The sequence below is a fragment of the Zingiber officinale genome, chromosome 6B (assembly GCF_018446385.1).
Source record: "Zingiber officinale cultivar Zhangliang chromosome 6B, Zo_v1.1, whole genome shotgun sequence".
Taxonomy (NCBI): Eukaryota; Viridiplantae; Streptophyta; class Magnoliopsida; order Zingiberales; family Zingiberaceae; genus Zingiber; species Zingiber officinale.
Window position 1 is genome coordinate 85,064,429 of NC_055996.1, and position 17,315 is coordinate 85,081,743.

Sequence of the window (17,315 nt, forward strand, 5' to 3'; positions counted from 1 at the left end):
TTCATTCGCTTTGGTGCACATTATGATATGTCCAGAGATTTGGTTTAGTATATTACCATGTTTAGTGACATGCACCATTCGCATGATTGCATGCTGAGTGATTGATTGCTCCTTTATTGTCGAGCACATTGCCAGTTTCATCACTGTTCGGTGCTCCGTTGTGACGCGACAGCGTGGTAGCACGTCAGTTTGACTCTTCCGGTGCTCCGTTGATCCGCTCAGGGGTAGTGTGACGCAGCGTGTAGCACGTTAGAGATTCCTCCCCGTCATAGCGTACCGGGAGTTGAGAGCATTGCGCTCCCCCATTTATGATTTGGGGTAGGAGTACGTATGTACTCCGACAGCATCCCGTCCACTCGATCACTCATCAGGAGTAGTGTTGCTGAGTGCACGGTTGTCACAGCCCTACCCACTCGGTCCCACTGTTGTTGTGAGTCGGCTGACTGGCGTCAGGGGTGACCATGACATTGGCATCATATGCATGATGCATTTATTGTTTGTGTTTGTGTTTGTTGCACTGACAGTCAGAGCGGACCATTCAGACTTTAGAGGACCTGCTGAGGTCATGTGTTATGGATTTCGGAGGCAGTTGGGAGGACCATCTGCCGTTGGTAGAGTTTGCCTACAACAACAGCTTCCATTCGGCTATCCAGATGGCACCGTTTGAGGCGTTGTATGGTAGACCTTGTCGGACACCCGTCCTTTGGGATGAGGTTGGAGAGGCTCAGTTGTTGGGACCTCAGAGAGTTCAGCAGGATGCAGAGTTGGTCCGTACTATCAGACGGAGGATGTCAGAGGCGCAGGATCGTCAGAAGAGCTATGCTGATCGGAGACGCAGACCCCTGGAGTTCTCTGTTGGCGACCATGTATTTCTGCGTGTTTCACCCACGAAAGGGGTGAAGAGATTTGGCCTCAGAGGTAAGCTAGCTCCGCGGTACATTGGCCCTTTCGAGATCTTGGAGAGGATCGGAGCGGTAGCTTACAGACTGGCACTACCACCGTCCCTGTCAGGCGTCCACGATGTATTCCACGTATCTATGCTGAGGAGATACGTACCTGACCCGACGCATGTACTGGCTGATATTCCAGTTCCAGTTCAGCCTGACATTACCTATGAGGAGGTTCCGGTACGGATTCTCGACCGGAAGGAGCGTTAGTTGCGGAACAAGACCATCCGGCTGGTTAAAGTCGGATGGCAGCATCATTCAGACGAGGAGGCTACTTGGGAGCTTGAGGATACGATCCGAGCTCGATATCCCCATCTTTTCACTTGAGGTATGTGATGTAGTTACCGTTCAGCATTTATACTTGCTGTCTGTTGTTAGTATTTGCTGATGGTAGATAACGAAATTTGGGGACCAAATTTTTATAAGTGGGGGAGAATGTAAAATACCGGAAATAGGCGAATATGATTAAGGGAATTTTTCGGAATTTTTGGAAATTTTTCGGGAATTTTTCGGAGCTCGTACGGATAAGTTCACGGGGATAAAAACGGGGCACGGAAAAGCCTGTTTAGACTATCCTATTTAAATGAGGAAAAGTTTTATTTTTCTTTTCCTTTTCTTTTTCTTTTTCCTTATTTTTATTCCTCCGTTTCTTTTCCTCTTCCGCGAGCCCGAGCCCTTCTCCCCGACGCCGCCGATTTTCCTCCTCCCTGCCCCACCCGCCGGCCCGCGGTTCCTCCTCTCCGAGCCGCCTCACTTTCTTCCCTCCTCCTCTCCTCCCGATCCTCACCTTCCTTGCGACTCCCCTCTTCTCGGCGACGCACAGAGCAGCGCCGGTCATCTTCCTCCTTTCTCCCAAGTCCGACTTCTCTGTGCCCTTCTTCCTCTCTGCCGTGTCTTGGCACAGCGCCGATCGCCTCTCCCTCCGCCCGGAGCAGCGCTGCCGCCGGCCTTCCTCAGCCCTAGAGCTTTCCCTCCGATCGTCGAGCAGAGCTGTGCCCTAGCCTCAGCCGCGACACCCATCTCCTCGGCGCTACCAATCTGATTTGTTGTTCATTGTGCCCTGGTTTTCATTGCTGATCCGAGATTGGGGTTTCCTCAATTCCAGTCATCTCATTACTGATTGGTTCTGTTGCCATTACAGAACGGCTGAAGAAGAATTGAGGTAAGAAGTAGAGAGTTGGATTCATGTGTAGGTTTTAATGAAATCGAATAGTAGAATGGTTAGGGTTAATGGAACTAATCCTAATTGATTTTTAGTTAAATTCAATTGGGGTTCCTGAAGAAAATAGTTTGGTTTAGCTATTTTAGTTATAATTAAACTTAGCCAAACTGTACGATTTATTACAGGATATTGATTCGAGACGGTGTCTTGACGGGGGATCTGTTTTGGATACGATCCTTTTCGATTGGAGGCGGGTACTTTTGACTATTTGTCTTTGATATGCTTAGTAATGAAGATAATATGTTGCATTAATTGTGTTTCATACTTGTTTCGGTTAATCACTGCCCAATACATGCTACTCGTTGATTGATTGTTTGTTTACATCTTGTATGGATATGTACCTGATTCCACATGCTCATGGGTAGTGATATAACCATATTTTACCATGTCAGGACCTAGGTTTGATACCTTATATGATCAGATACCTTGATATGATTCATTCGCTTTGGTGCACATTATGATATGTCCAGAGATTTGGTTTAGTATATTACCATGTTTAGTGACATGCACCATTCGCATGATTGCATGCTGAGTGATTGATTGCTCCTTTATTGTCGAGCACATTGCCAGTTTCATCACTGTTCGGTGCTCCGTTGTGCGAGATACAGCGTGGTAGCACGTCGGTTTGACTCTTCCGGTGCTCCGTTGATCCGCGCAGGGGTAGTGTGACGCAGCGTGTAGCACGTTAGAGATCCCTCCCCGTCATAGCGTACCGGGAGTTGAGAGCATTGCGCTCCCCCATTTATGATTTGGGGTAGGAGTACGTATGTACTCCGACAGCATCCCGTCCACTCGATCACTCATCAGGAGTAGTGTTGCAGAGTGCACGGTTGTCACAGCCCTACCCACTCGGTCCCACTGTTGATGTGAGTCGGCTGACTGGCGTCAGGGGTGACCATGACATTGGCATCATATGCATGATGCATTTATTGTTTGTGTTTGTGTTTGTTGCACTTATATGCTGCACATTGCTTGGATACCTTGATTGACATGCATACAGGTCTTCTATACCTTTCGGACTGTTTGTCCTTTTACCGGGTCCTGGTTAGTACAGATTCTCTCCTGTCTTCTTCGGTTTGTAGTTACCTTTATCTTTATCAGGAGACTGTACGCATGATTAGTGCTAGGTGTTATTTCTTTACTTTGCATATCAATTGTACCTGCTGAGTGTTGGACTCACCCCGCCTCCGTTGTTGATATTTTCAGGTTGATGCTGTCAGGAGAGAGTTCCAGTTGCTGGTCCCTGCAGACCTCGAGGATGTGATTGGTTTTTCGTTTGGTTTCCTTTTCTGTTCTAGACTGTTTGCACTTGTTATGTTCTGGATTTATTTGCTTATGGACATGATATAGATTTTATTATATCGATGGATTTGGATTTGGTTTTTATTCTACTACATGCCTGCCTGGACGGCATAAGAGGTGAGTTCGTCGGATTTGAGTTTTACGAGTGTAGTTGAGTAGGGTTGATTTCGAGTCAGAGTATTATTACTGCGTGGTTGTGTCAGCCAGAGGCTGAATATATATATATAAACTGCGTGGTGATTGATTTTCATTACTGTTATTATTCCAGCCGCCTGTAGCTGAGTATTTAGTGCTTGTAGAAAATTTTGATTGTCCGTCGTACGGGGGAGATGCTGCCGAAATTTTCTCGGACAGGGACTCTTCTGGGGGCGTGACACTTAGGTGGCCGGCCAAGCAAGCTTGGAGTCCAAGCTTGGGCCAGCCAAGCCAAGGGATGAGCCAAGTGAAGGGGGGCCGACCATAGCTTGGAGCCCAAGTTTGTTGTGGCCGACCCTAATAAAATTAAAAGGATTTTATTTTAAAATCTTTTCTTATATGGATATCATGGTTTTAAAAGAGAGATTAAAATTTAAATATTTCCTTTTATAGCTTTCTACAAAAGATTAAGTGAAAGATTTGATATCTTTCCTTATTTGTAGTTGAAAGGAAGATTTTAATTTTTGATAAAACTTTCCTTTTTTGTAACCATGTTCATGATTTAAAAAGAGAGTTTTTAAATTAAATATTTCCTTTTATAAGTTTCTACAAAAGATTAAGAAAAGATTTGATATCTTTCCTTATTTGTAGATTGAAAGGAAGATTTTAATTTTAGAGAAAACTTTCCTTTTTGGAAATCATCCACATGTTTTAATAGAGAGATTTTAATTTATAAAATTTCCTTTTATAACCAACCATGAAGGGAAAAAATTATTAGAGAAATTTTTATTAAAAATTTCGGAAGAAAATTAGGAAGTTTTAATTCTTGTGTTATTAAAACTTTCCTTGCTTGGAGCTATGAGGTGGCCGGCCATGTTGATTTAAGAAAAGGAAATTGTGTTTTAATTAATTAAATTTTCCTTTTCATGGCAAAGAAAATAAGGAAGTTTTATTTAAAATTTTCTTATTTGCCAAGACCAAGGATTATAAAAAAGAGAGAGGGGGTGCCTTCATGAGTAACAACTCTATTCTATTTTCCTCTCCTCTTTTCCTTAGTGGTGGCCGACCCCAGTTCCTTGCTCTTCTCCTTTTCTCTTCCTCCTTGGTGGCCAACGACATCAACACTAGAGGAGTCCTTGGTGGCCGGTTCTAGCTAGGAGAAGAAGGAGAGAAAGGAGGCTTTGCTCTTGTGTCCCTTGGAGCTTGAAGGTTGGTGGCCGAAACTTGCAAGAAGGAAGGAGTTGGTGGTTCTCATCTCGGTAGATCGTTGCCCACACAACGTCTGAGATAAGAAGAGGAATATGGTAAAAGATCAAGAGGTTATTGCTTACATAGAAAGGTATAACTAGTAATTGTCTTCCGCATCATACTAATTTTCTTTGTATGAAATCCAAACACAAGAGACATATAATTCTAGGTTTCGAATTTGTGATTCGAGTTTGTGTTTTTTTTGTTTTTCAAATTTGTGATTCGATTGTTCTTTTTTGTTAAACCTAGGGTTATATAAGAAAATTAAATATTAGATTTCATTGAAAGGCTTTGTCTTGGAAGTGGTGGTTGCTCCCATATCCAAGAAGGCCTAGTGCCTCACCATGTTTAACCTAGAAGCCGAGTTTTGAAATTATTATTTAATTAAATTTGTAACATGGGTTGATTTGGATCAATAATATTAAGCATCGTTTGCGATCCAAGTCTAAACCACTGAGAACAGATAAGTTAAATTTGGAATCAATAATGTTAAGTTCCATTTGCGATTCTGAATTTAATTTCTAAAGAACACAATAGGTTGTTAGGAAAGATTTGACACTTGTACAAAATTTTTATACAGTGGAACCGATACGATCTTCCTAGGACCAACCAACAATTGGTATCAGAGCTAGGGTTTGCCTCTGTGTGTTTGGTTTTCAGTTTAATTATACACATGTCATACATAATTTAGGCAGGATAATAGTAGGATAAGCTAATTCTGTGGTTGCAGGCTCCAACTATTATGACTTATGGTTATTGTGTGTGATTGGACCCTTGGACATGTCTAGGGCATTTTATTGTGTGTGCATAATTGTATTTAACTAATACAGCAGGAGTTGTATTAGCCCTAGGATTTTACATTTATGTTCGATCTAGACTTAATGTACATTCCCTTATGGAATATAGGATCGATGTATGTAAAATTTTATTTTTTTGTCGCGGATCGTATACTTGTGAGGCGTGGTGCTATTGGAGGACCAGAGGCACAGCGGAAAACGAAGCTCGATGGACCCGACGACATGAACCCTAGGGCTGGCAGCACGCGAAGGACAGTGATGGAAAAGACCATAATAGTTGGAAAATTAATTTCCATATTTATTGCTTTTATTTACTGTGATGTGAGTGATGTGTGCTTGCTAGGTTAAAATTCCTCACCTTAAATAACTAAGTGGGAGAGACATTTTTAAATAAATTCCACGGTCTCCATTACTGGTTTGTAAGTGATGCAACAAGCTTGCGTGTTGGCTCTTAGTGCCTCCCTCCACAACGAATGAGTTTGTTGCGGATCACTAGATCAAACTTTCTTTATGGATGGTTATAGGAAATTATTTAGGAGCGTGTGATCTTCTCCAACTGAAGGGGCACAATTCTATTTAATGGACTAAGTATCAAGTAATGGTATACACTTAGACGCATTCAATAGTATCCTCCCCAACGGAGTCACTGCTATTGTTTTGCGTGGCCAAAGGAAAACCAACTATTAATTTTATTTGTAATAAAGTTAGGATGATAAGATAATAAAATTAATGGGTAAGACCCTCCTCTTACAAATGTTGAATTTGTATACGTCCATACTAACGTGGCATGCAAAATTCACGGTGTTTTGAGGTGTTGGTAAATGTAAATAGTATTGTTTGAGGAATCAATATTATTCTAAATTTAGAGTCTTGACCAAAGTTTATTTTGTGATTCTTAGTATTACTTTCAACCCACTGGCCATTATACTGAAAGAGAATAAACTTACTGGTCCCAACTATATAGATTGGAAAAGAAACATGGATATTGTCCTAACTACAGAAGGCTATAAGTTTATATTGTCAGAGGTTTTCCCTAATGTGCCTAATAGTGATTCTAGTAAAGAGGAGATTGAGTATCATAAGAAATGGGTAAAGGCAGATGAGATGGCACGATATTATATTTTGGCTTCAATGTCAAAAGTGTTGCAACATCAGCATCAGGATTTACCAACTTCTTATGATAGAATGAACAATCTCAAGGATCTCTTCGGACACCAGGATCGGGCTACTAGGCAAGAAGCTATGAGAAAATTAATGATAGTCACCATGTCAGAGGGGACTCCCATAAGGGATCATATCCTAAAGATGATAGCATATTTGAACGAAATACAAATCCTTGGAGGTGAAATCGATGGGGAAACCCAGATTGATATTATTCTCCAAACGCTACCCAGAAGTTTTAAGCATTTTCGCCTAAACTATAATATAAATAAAAGGATGTATTCATTGGCAGAACTACTGACAGAACTTCAGGCAGCAGAAGGGCTATTTCATCAAAATTTTCAGATTCACTATGCTGAAAATGGTTCTACTTCTAAACCGAAAGGCAAGAAGAAGAAGAAACGGGTTGTCTCAGTAAAGAAGGTGAATAAACCTCTAGGTACAGGACTAAAAGCTGGAATGAAGAAGCCGAAGGGCAAGTGTTTCATCTGCAAGCAGTCAGGACATTGGAAGGCAGACTGTCCTCATAAGAACCAGAACAATAAAGGTATATCTCATTCTCTAGTAGTTGGAATATATTTAGCGGTGTTATCTACCAGCACCTGGTGTAGATACGGGAGCCACTGATCATGTCTGTAATTCTTTGCAGGGGTTCCAGGAAACCCGACGACTATTTGAAGGAGAGATAACCGTCTACATGGGCAATGCTACTAAGGTGGCGGTTGTTGCAGTGGGAGACGTCTACTTATCATTTGATAGGAATAAAAGTTTAGTTTTAAGAAATTGTCTTTATGTACCCATTTTCAGAAAGAATTTAATTTCAATTTCTAAACTGTATTTGGATGGATATTCTATTTCTTTTAATAACAATGTGGTTATCAAGAGACATAGGGTTATTATATGTTCTGGTGCATTGGTTGGAAATTTATATACTTTAAATCTAATTTCTTCCACAAAGCTACAAATGAAAATTAATAACACATCTTCTAATTCTAATAAGAGAAAGGAACCTTCAGAAATGAACCAAACATATCTTTGGCATCTAAGGCTTGGTCATATTAACTTAAGTAGGATTCAAAGGCTTATAGCTGATGGACTCTTAGGTTCATTAGTGGTGGAAAATTTTCCAACCTGTGAATCTTGCTTGGAAGGTAAAATGACCAAGAGACCTTTTAAGGCCAAGGGGTATAGAGCCAAAGATATGTTAGAACTAGTTCATTCTGATTTGTGTGGACCTATGTCTATCCAGGCAAGAGGTGGTTTCGAATACTTTGTCTCTTTCATAGATGATTATTCGAGATACGGATACATTTACTTGATGCACCGCAAGTCTGAGTGCTTTGATAAGTTCAAAGAGTACAAGGTTGATGTGGAGAAACGTCATGGTAAAAGTATCAAGACACTACGGTCTGATCGTGGTGGTGAATACCTCTTAGGAGAGTTTAGGAATTACTTATCATAAGCTGGGATCTAATCCCAATTGTCTGCACCCGATACACCCGAACAGAACGGTGTGGTAGAACGAAGAAATAGGACTCTTATAGAAATGGTTAGATCAATGATGAGTTATTCAGAATTACCAAATTCATTTTGGGGATTTGCTCTAGAAAGAGCAGTGTACATTCTGAATATGGTACCTTCTAAAACAGTACCCTCTACTCTCATGGAATTGTGGAATGGGCGTAAGCCTAGTCTGAGTCATATCCGGATATGGGGTAGTCCAGCACATATGCTAAAAGGAGATATTGACAAGTTGGAATCACGTATAGAATTTTGTCTGTTTGTGGAATATCCTAAAGGAACGAAAAGTGGTTTATTTTATAATCCTAAAAATCAGAAGATCATTGTTAGCACCAATACTTGATTTTTAGAAGAAGATTATGTAATGAACCATAAGCCCATGAGTGAAATTGTTCTAGAAGAAATTAGAGAGTACACGTTTACTTTAGTAACAACAGTACAAGATGAAGTACCACAAGAAACTGCAACACGTGTCACAAATGATACACAACCGCAGACAGTGCCTCGTCGTAGTGGGAGAGTTGTGAGGCAACCTGAAAGATTCATGTTTTTGGGAGTCTTCGGACTTGATCTCAGGTAAACATGAACCTGATCCCCGGACATATGACGAAGCACTCCAAGATAAAGATGCAGCATCTTGGCAAAGAGCAATGAATTCCGAAATAGAATCTATGCATTCTAATAAAGTCTGGGAGCTTGTAGAACCACCAAATTGTGTAAAAGTCGTTGGATGCAAGTGGATCTACAAAAGGAAAAGAGGGATAGACGGGAAGGTAGAAACCTTCAAAGTAAGGCTTGTTGCATATATGCTCGACCAGGCAAAGGCCGCCCAAACATAAAGACATTTAGCATTATATAATATTCTCTTCATCTTACCGACCGACGACAGGCTAAGCGAGCTCCCTCACGTTCATATATACTCGACCGAGCAAAGCTCGCTCGAGCATAAAGACATTTAGCCCTATATAATATTCTCATCATCTTACAGGATGACAGCAGGCCGAGCGAGCATCCTCGTGCTCATATATGTTTGGTCGGGCAAAGCCCACTCGAGTATAAAGAAAGGATTAATAGAAGTTAATATGAACAGTATGTACGATTGGCTTGAACGACTAGTCGAAGCATATTTAGCAGAAAGTAATCTGAACAGCATATACGACCGGCTTGAACGACTGATCGAAGCATATATTTAGCAGAAAGTAATCTGAACAGCATATATGATCGGCTTGAACGACCGGTTGAAGCATATTAAGCAGGAGGTGATCTGAACAGTATATTGATGTGCGTAGATTATATACTCTTTTATGCATGTTTTTACGCACATTTACATACTTTGAGCATGTTTGATCTATGCATTTTTATACTTCCAGCTTTCCTTTTAGCATATTTACTCTTTTGGTTCGGAGATCTGCTTTTTGTGCATTTTCTGTACACAGGAGTCGAAATTGATGAAAATTATGCGTCCTCGGACAAGCTTGGAAGGAATTGAAGGGAGAGAGCATCAGGCCGTGTACCACACACGGCCGTGTAGTTTTAACAGGAAGGGAAGAGGACATGGCCGTGTGAATCTCACACGGCCGTGTCTTGATTTGAAGAAATTAGAGCAGATGCCTTACATGGCCGTGTAGATCTACAGCAGTGAGGTTTCCAGAGGCTGCGGTGGTGGCTGTGCACCACACTGCCGTAGCATTTCCAGAGAATGAGGGTCCCGGCCGTGTGAGTCACACGGCCGTGTAAGGCTGGACATGGCCTGTGAATCTCACACGGCCGTGTAATGGGGCCGTGGCGCCCGATTTCCTCTATTTAAACCCTCCTTCATGAATTGAAAGGGGATCTCTTCCCCTTTGGGAGAAGGCAAGATTTGGTGGTATCCTCCCATTCTTGGGAGGATTTCTGGGCGATTCGAGGGGAGTTCTTGACGATTTCGACTCCTGAGCGAGGATTGGATCCGAAGACGAGGCTTCTTCATAAATAAGTTTTCTCTTTCCCCCTTTTCTTGGTTTCTTGGATTGGGGATTTAAGAAATGCTTGTAATCCTTATTTCTTCGGGTATTCTTCCTCGATTCATGGAGTAGATCTTGTATTCTAGGATTAAGGGAGTATTTGTATGATGGATTGATGTAATCTCTTATGGATTTGCCAATTTCTTGTTTTAATGACATTGTCTTGCTTGTATCAATTAGATCTTGAATGATTAATGGTGATTTGTGCTTAATTCTCATTCTTGATTGATTGTTTGGATTTCTTGTGGACTTAGTAAAGATAAACTCTCACTCGATCATCCGAGGGATCCACGTGACAGATGCAAGCCCGTGTAAGGACGTCTGAGAGATAATCTTGAAGAGGAAATAGGAATATTCAAGAGAGTAGGATGGATCTTGTGATTAGTTTCTTGTATCTTGATAGATTAATAAGTTGTGGGCTTCTATGTTGATATCCGAGGAAGGCATAGTGATAGGTGCGCTTCTGTGTAAGGACAACGTAGGTTCACGTCTAATTGATTTCTCAGTCCTTAGCCGGTTATCTATTGCAAGAGAGAACCGGTAACTTTCTACAAGTGTTTGGCAATTGAGGGATAAGAATTGGTGAACCATTTACATTCAAGAAATCTTACAAAGAAATCGAAACTCCTAGAATCTCCCCTTATCATAACCCAAAACACTAAACTCTTGTTTGTTGATCTTTAATATTAGATTTGTTTACCTTCACTTTGCATTTGAAACAATTGGATAGTTGTTTAGCTAATTCGCATTGAGACATTTCTAGTGCTTATTCCAGTCCCTGTGGATACGATAATCTTTTATATTACTTGCGACATTTCCGTACACTTGCGGAGTGCAACAAGTTTTTGGCGTCGTCGCCGGGGACTGCGCTATAACATTAGGAATTATCAATTGAGTTAGACTAAACATAACATTTGTTTTCCTTTCATATTGCATAGTTGTAACTATTCATTAGATTTCTGTTTTTACTTTCTTGTATAACTTTTACTTCTTGTTAATTCTTTTTGTACAAATTCAATTCTGCATTTTTGATTCTTTTATTTTTCTTTTTCTGTTGAATTGTCATTTGCTATCTTGTTCTTGTGTATGCGAAGATCTAACTTTGCAGGGGAATTCTTTCCTTTTGACCCTGAGATTGACAGAACTTTCCATAAAAGAAGAATTCTACAAAGGCAAATAGAAGAACAAGAATATCTAAACATGGTGTGCAAGTCACTAGGAGATTATGGAGCTCCGAAGTCTGCAAAACAAATGGGAGCAATTGTTTACCCTAACATACAAGCAAGAAATTTTATACTCAAACCATCTTTTGTTTCCATGGTTCAGAAAACTCAGTTTGGAGGATTGGAGATTGAGAACCCTTATTCCCATTTGATGGAGTTTTATAGATATTGTTATACTTTGAAATATGAAGAAGTTTCATCTGATATTGTTCAGCTGCTTGCTTTTCCTTTTAGTTTGAAGGATGCTGCAAAAAGATGGTATAATTCTCTAAAGTCTCAAAGTATCAAAACATGGGATGAGTTAGAACAAAAATTCCTTGACCAATATTTCCCTCCAAGGAAAACTACTTATTTGAGAAGTCAAATTTTAAATTTTAAGCAATTGGATGGAGAAAAATTATACCAAGCCTGGGAAAGATATTCTTCTCTTCTGCAGTTATGTCCACATCATGGAATTGAGAAATGGTTAATTATGCATTTGTTCTATGTTGGGTTTTCTTTCTCAAATAAGAATCAACTGGATTTAGCATCTGGAGGATCATTTTTGAAAAAAAGTCTAGAAGAAACTTTTGAGATAGTTGGCAGAATTACGCAAAATTCCAATGATTGGGCAGAGCAAGATAGCTCATTCTTAACAATGGATATCATTAGAGAAAAGGATGATGTTGAAAAAGGGCTTATCTTGAATCAAAACGATTTCCAAACATTATTTCCTTGGTGCTGTGAATCATTATAAAAAATGTTTGGTGAAAAAACATTTTCAACAGAAAAGGGGGTATGTCTTGGTGATCATAAGGAGGATGATCTGTCTTTAGATAATGAAGAGTTTTTAGAAGAAAGCTTGGCTAAGGAGGAGACTATGTTGATAGAACAAGAGCCAGTTTTACCAGAAATAGTACCACCTCAACTTGAACTTAAACCATTACCACCAAATCTTAAATATGAATTTCTTGGGCCGAATTCTACTTATCCAGTTATAATTAATGCTCAGTTAAATGAGTTTGAAACAAAGAGACTGTTGGATGAGTTAAGGTTGCATAGAAAGGCCATTGGATATACAATTGATGATATAAAAGGGATTAGTCCATCTCTCTGTATGCATAGAATTTTACTTGAAGAGGGATACAAGAACTCAATTGAGCATCAAAGGAGACTAAATCCAAATTTAAAAGAGGTAGTAAAGGAGGAAGTGATTAAACTTCTTGATGCAGGGATTATTTACCCAATTTCGGATAGTGAATGGGTAAGTCCAGTCCACGTGGTTCCAAAGAAAGGAGGAATGACTGTTATCAAGAATGAAGAAGATAAGCTAATTTCAACACGAACAGTGACGGGGTGACGAATGTGCATTGATTATCGGAAGTTGAATAAAGAAACAAGGAAGGATCATTTCCCTTTACCATTTATTGATGAAATGCTTGAAAGATTAGCTAAACATTCCTACTTTTGTTACTTGGACGGATATTCTGGATTTTTTTAAATTCCAATTCATCCTCAAGACCAAGAGAAGACTACTTTTACTTGTCCCTATGGTACCTTTGCTTATCGTCGGATGCCATTTGGGCTTTGTAATGCTCCAGCCACTTTTCAGAGATGCATGATGGCAATTTTTTCAGATTTAATAGAAAAAATTATGGAGGTTTTCATGGATGACTTCTCAGTTTATGGAAATGACTTTGATTCTTATTTGTCAAATCTTTCTACTGTTCTAAAAAGGTGTGAAGATACAAACCTAGTGTTGAACTGGGAAAAATGTCTTTTTATGGTTAAGGAAGGAATAGTTTTGGGGCATAAAATCTCAGAGCGTGGTATTGAGGTAGATCAAGCAAAAGTGGAAGTAATAGACAAATTACCCCCACCCATCAATGTAAAAGGAGTTAGGAATTTTTTAGGACATGCTGGTTTCTATAGACGTTTTATTAAGGACTTTTCAAAGATTTCCAAGCCATTAACTAATCTGTTGATTAAAGATGTTGAGTTTTATTTTGATAGCGAATGTATTGAAGCCTTCAATAAAATCAAGAGTGCTCTTACAACAGCTCCAGTCATTCAAGCACCTGATTGGGATCTTCCTTTTGAAATAATGTGTGATGCTAGTGATTTTGCTGTAGGAGCAGTTTTGGGACAACGAAGAAATAAGATTTTACATGCGATCCATTATGCAAGTAAAACACTTGATGCAGCCCAAGTAAACTATTCTACTACAGAAAAAGAATTATTGGCAGTGGTATTTGCTATTGATAAATTTAGATCCTATCTAGTAGGATCAAAAGTAATAGTATATACTGATCATGCAGCTATTCGGTATCTACTTGGAAAGAAAGACGCTAAACCTAGGTTAATCAGGTGGATTTTACTTTTGCAAGAGTTCAACCTTGAGATTAGGGATAAGAAAGGAGATGAAAATGTAGTAGCGGATCATTTGTCTAGAATATCTCAAAAGTCAGAAAATGAGGTGGATTTTGATTTACCTATTGATGACATATTCCCGGATGAACACTTATTAGCTTTATCAAGTGTGAAAACTCCTTGGTACGCAGATTTTGTGAATTTCCTTGCTAGTGGAGTGTTACCTCCGGATTTTTCTCATCAACAAAGGAAAAAGTTTTTTTCAGAAGTTAAGAATTATGTTTGGGATGAACCTCTCCTGTATAAGAAGTGCAATGATGTGATTTATCGAAGATGTATACCTGAAGAAGAAGTTAGAGATATCTTGTTTCATTGCCATTCTTCGTCCTATGGAGGACATTTGGGTAGTTCAAAAACGATTACAAAAATTCTTCAAGCAGGATTTTATTGGCCAACCTTATTCAGGGATGCTAAGTTGGTTGTTCAGTCTTGTGATCAATGTCAGAGAACTGGGAATATAACTAAAAGAAATGAAACGATGTTAAATTACATTCTTGAGGTTGAGTTATTTGATGTTTGGGGAATTGATTTCATGGGACCTTTCCCTCTTTCATATGGGAATAGGTATATTTTTGTGGCGGTAGATTATGTGTCCAAATGGGTAGAAGTTGTGGCATCTCCTACGTGCGATGCAAAAACAGTTATCAAATTATTTAGGAGTATTATCTTTCCAAGATTTGGGGTGCCAAAGGCAGTCATTAGTGATGGAGGATCACATTTTATAGAGAAACAGTTTGAAAACTTACTTAGAAGATATGGAGTGAAGCATAAAGTAGCAACACCTTATCATCCTCAAACTAATGGGCAAGCTGAGATATCTAACCGGGAAATTAAGTCCATATTGGCAAAGACTGTATCCACTTCAAGAAAGGATTGGGCATTGAAATTAGATGATGCTTTATGGGCATATCGAACTGCTTATAAAACTCCTATTGGGATGACCCCATTTCGATTAGTTTATGGTAAGCCTTGCCATCTTCCAGTTGAACTAGAACATAAGGCTTATTGGGCAATTGTAAATTTGAATATGGATTTAAAGGAAGCAGGGGAGAAAAGGAAGCTTCAGTTGAACGAACTTGATGAATTAAGGATGGATGCATATGAGCATGCTAAATCTTACAAAGAAAGGACGAAGAAATGGCACGATCTGCACATTCTTCGTAAAGACTTTAATGTAGGAGATTTGGTTTTGTTGTTCAATTCAAAATTAAAACTTTTTCCTGGGAAGCTTAAGTCAAGGTGGACGGGTCCATATGAGGTAAAGAAGGTTTATCCTTTTGGAGCTGTAGATATTTGGAACAAAGATTTTGGGATAATTAAGGTAAATGGTCAACGTTTGAAAAAATATATTCATGGTATGAAAATAGAAGAGGTACAAAGGTTGTATTTTTCTGAACCTCGCCCTCCAGATTGAATTCTTTTAGCTAGTATAAATTCATTTTGTTGATTTTTACTTGTTTTTAATTTTGTTTTCAGGTTAAGCCATGACATTCAAGGGAAGTGCTTGGGCCGTGTCATCCAGGCACGGCCGTGTAGGATCTCCCGAGGAGAAAAAGGTCTAGGCCGTGTCTCAAACACGGCCGTGTAAAGAATCCCGAGGAGAAAAAGGTCTAGGTCGTGTCCCAGACACGGCCCGTGTCTGGAATCCAGAGAAGAAAGAGAAGGGGGTCATGTCACAGACACGACCGTGCGATGAGAAATGAATATGGCCGTGTGATATCACACGGCCTGATCCACATCTTTTTAGGGAATTAGGGCACGGGGTGTGGGCGGCACACGGCCGTGTACCGCCGCTCGTTCCTCTTTCCTATTTTCCCATTTCTAAAGATTTAAACTACTTCTTCTAATTTTTCTTTCTCATTCTTCTTAAGGAGATTTGATTTTCTTCCATGGAAAACGTGATTGAGGAGATTTCGGCCACAAGAAAAGGGAAGGAGAAGGTGGTTGCAAGAAAGGTGAGGAATGTTTGCTTTAAAGGTATTTCTAATGACTTTGGTATTGTTTTCTCTAGTGATGAGCAACGGTATAGATATTCTTCTTTATGTAAACGACCTCTTTTAAGCACTAGGTTTCTTGATGTTGAAACTTTAGAAACTTTGGGGTTTAAGGATGATTTAGTTTGATTATTTGAAAGGATAGGATGGAGTGGTTTAGTGAACATAAAATATCCTACTTATCCTAGAATTGTTTTTGAATTTTTAAGCTCAATAGAGGTTGATAATGTTCAAGGTGGGGGGAAGTTTAAATTTCGTTTGTTTAATGAAAGTTATGAATGGACATTGGGAGATTTTAATACTTGTTATGAATTGCCAAAGAATGATGTGTGTGTGATTTTGCCCCAATTTGAGAATTCACATTTTTGGCGACAAATTTCTGAACAACCGCTATTTGATCATCATAATTCTAGAGTTTTCCAAATTATCAATCCTATTTTTAAATATGCTTACTTATTCATGAAAAACACTTATTTGGAAGGGAGGACAAAGAGGGATCAGTAAGACTTATAGATTTGTATTGTTTGTGGGCAATGGTCGAAAATGTTCAAATTAATTCTGGTTATTTCTTTCTTAGACATTTGGCAAAATTAGGGAAATCGAATTCTACCACACCTATTATTTTAGGGGGATTACTTACTCAATTGGCCTTAGTATTAGGATGTGATTTGAGTGAATTAGAGGTGGTGGAGAGTTCTTGTACATTGGATTTGAATTCATGTTTAGCAATGAAAATGATTAAGCATGAAGAGCATGGATTTAGTTTATTCATTAAAAATGGGTTTCCTTTAAAATTGCCCAATCATGATTTTACTACAATTCATAATAAAGAGAATTGGTGTTTAAAGTTAGCTAGGCAACAATCTAGAGCTTTGTCATCTTTTACTCCAAGAAATGTTTCTAAGGGTAACCAAGAGATTCATAGTTTTATGTTTCAAGAACTTAATTCTGCTTTAAAGAATATTCATAGTGATTTAGATTCAACTAATGAATTTCTTGAGAATAAGAAGCTTATGGAGGAGGAACTATTTAAAAAGCTACAAGATTTTTTTAAGAGTGAGAGAGAATTGTGTGATAAGATTTCTAAAATGATGAATACTTATAAGGCTAAAATGGAATTTCATGAAGATCTTAGAGGTTTTATGAGATTTGTGCAGGATGATATTGATAAATTATTTGAGTATCATAATTTTTTCAGAAACGAAGTTAAATGGTTTGTTAAAGATTTTGCATTTTTCTTCCCTGATTTTCCTGATTTTCCACCTCCTCCACCATATTGATTTCATCGGGACGATGAAAAGTTTAAGTCTGGGGGGGGGGTGTCATGTACTATTTAGTTTGGTTTTCAGTTTT

At 39.1% G+C, this 17,315-nt stretch overlaps 1 long non-coding RNA gene across 1 annotated transcript; it reads left to right on the plus strand.

The window, feature by feature from the left end:
• The first annotated feature begins 1,775 nt into the window (after positions 1–1,775).
• Positions 1,776–3,428, plus strand: LOC121990377. The gene is made up of 3 exons (XR_006114578.1): positions 1,776–2,109; positions 2,295–2,363; positions 3,376–3,428. It is a non-coding gene; the product is annotated as an uncharacterized LOC121990377 (long non-coding RNA).
• The last annotated feature ends 13,887 nt before the right edge of the window (positions 3,429–17,315 follow it).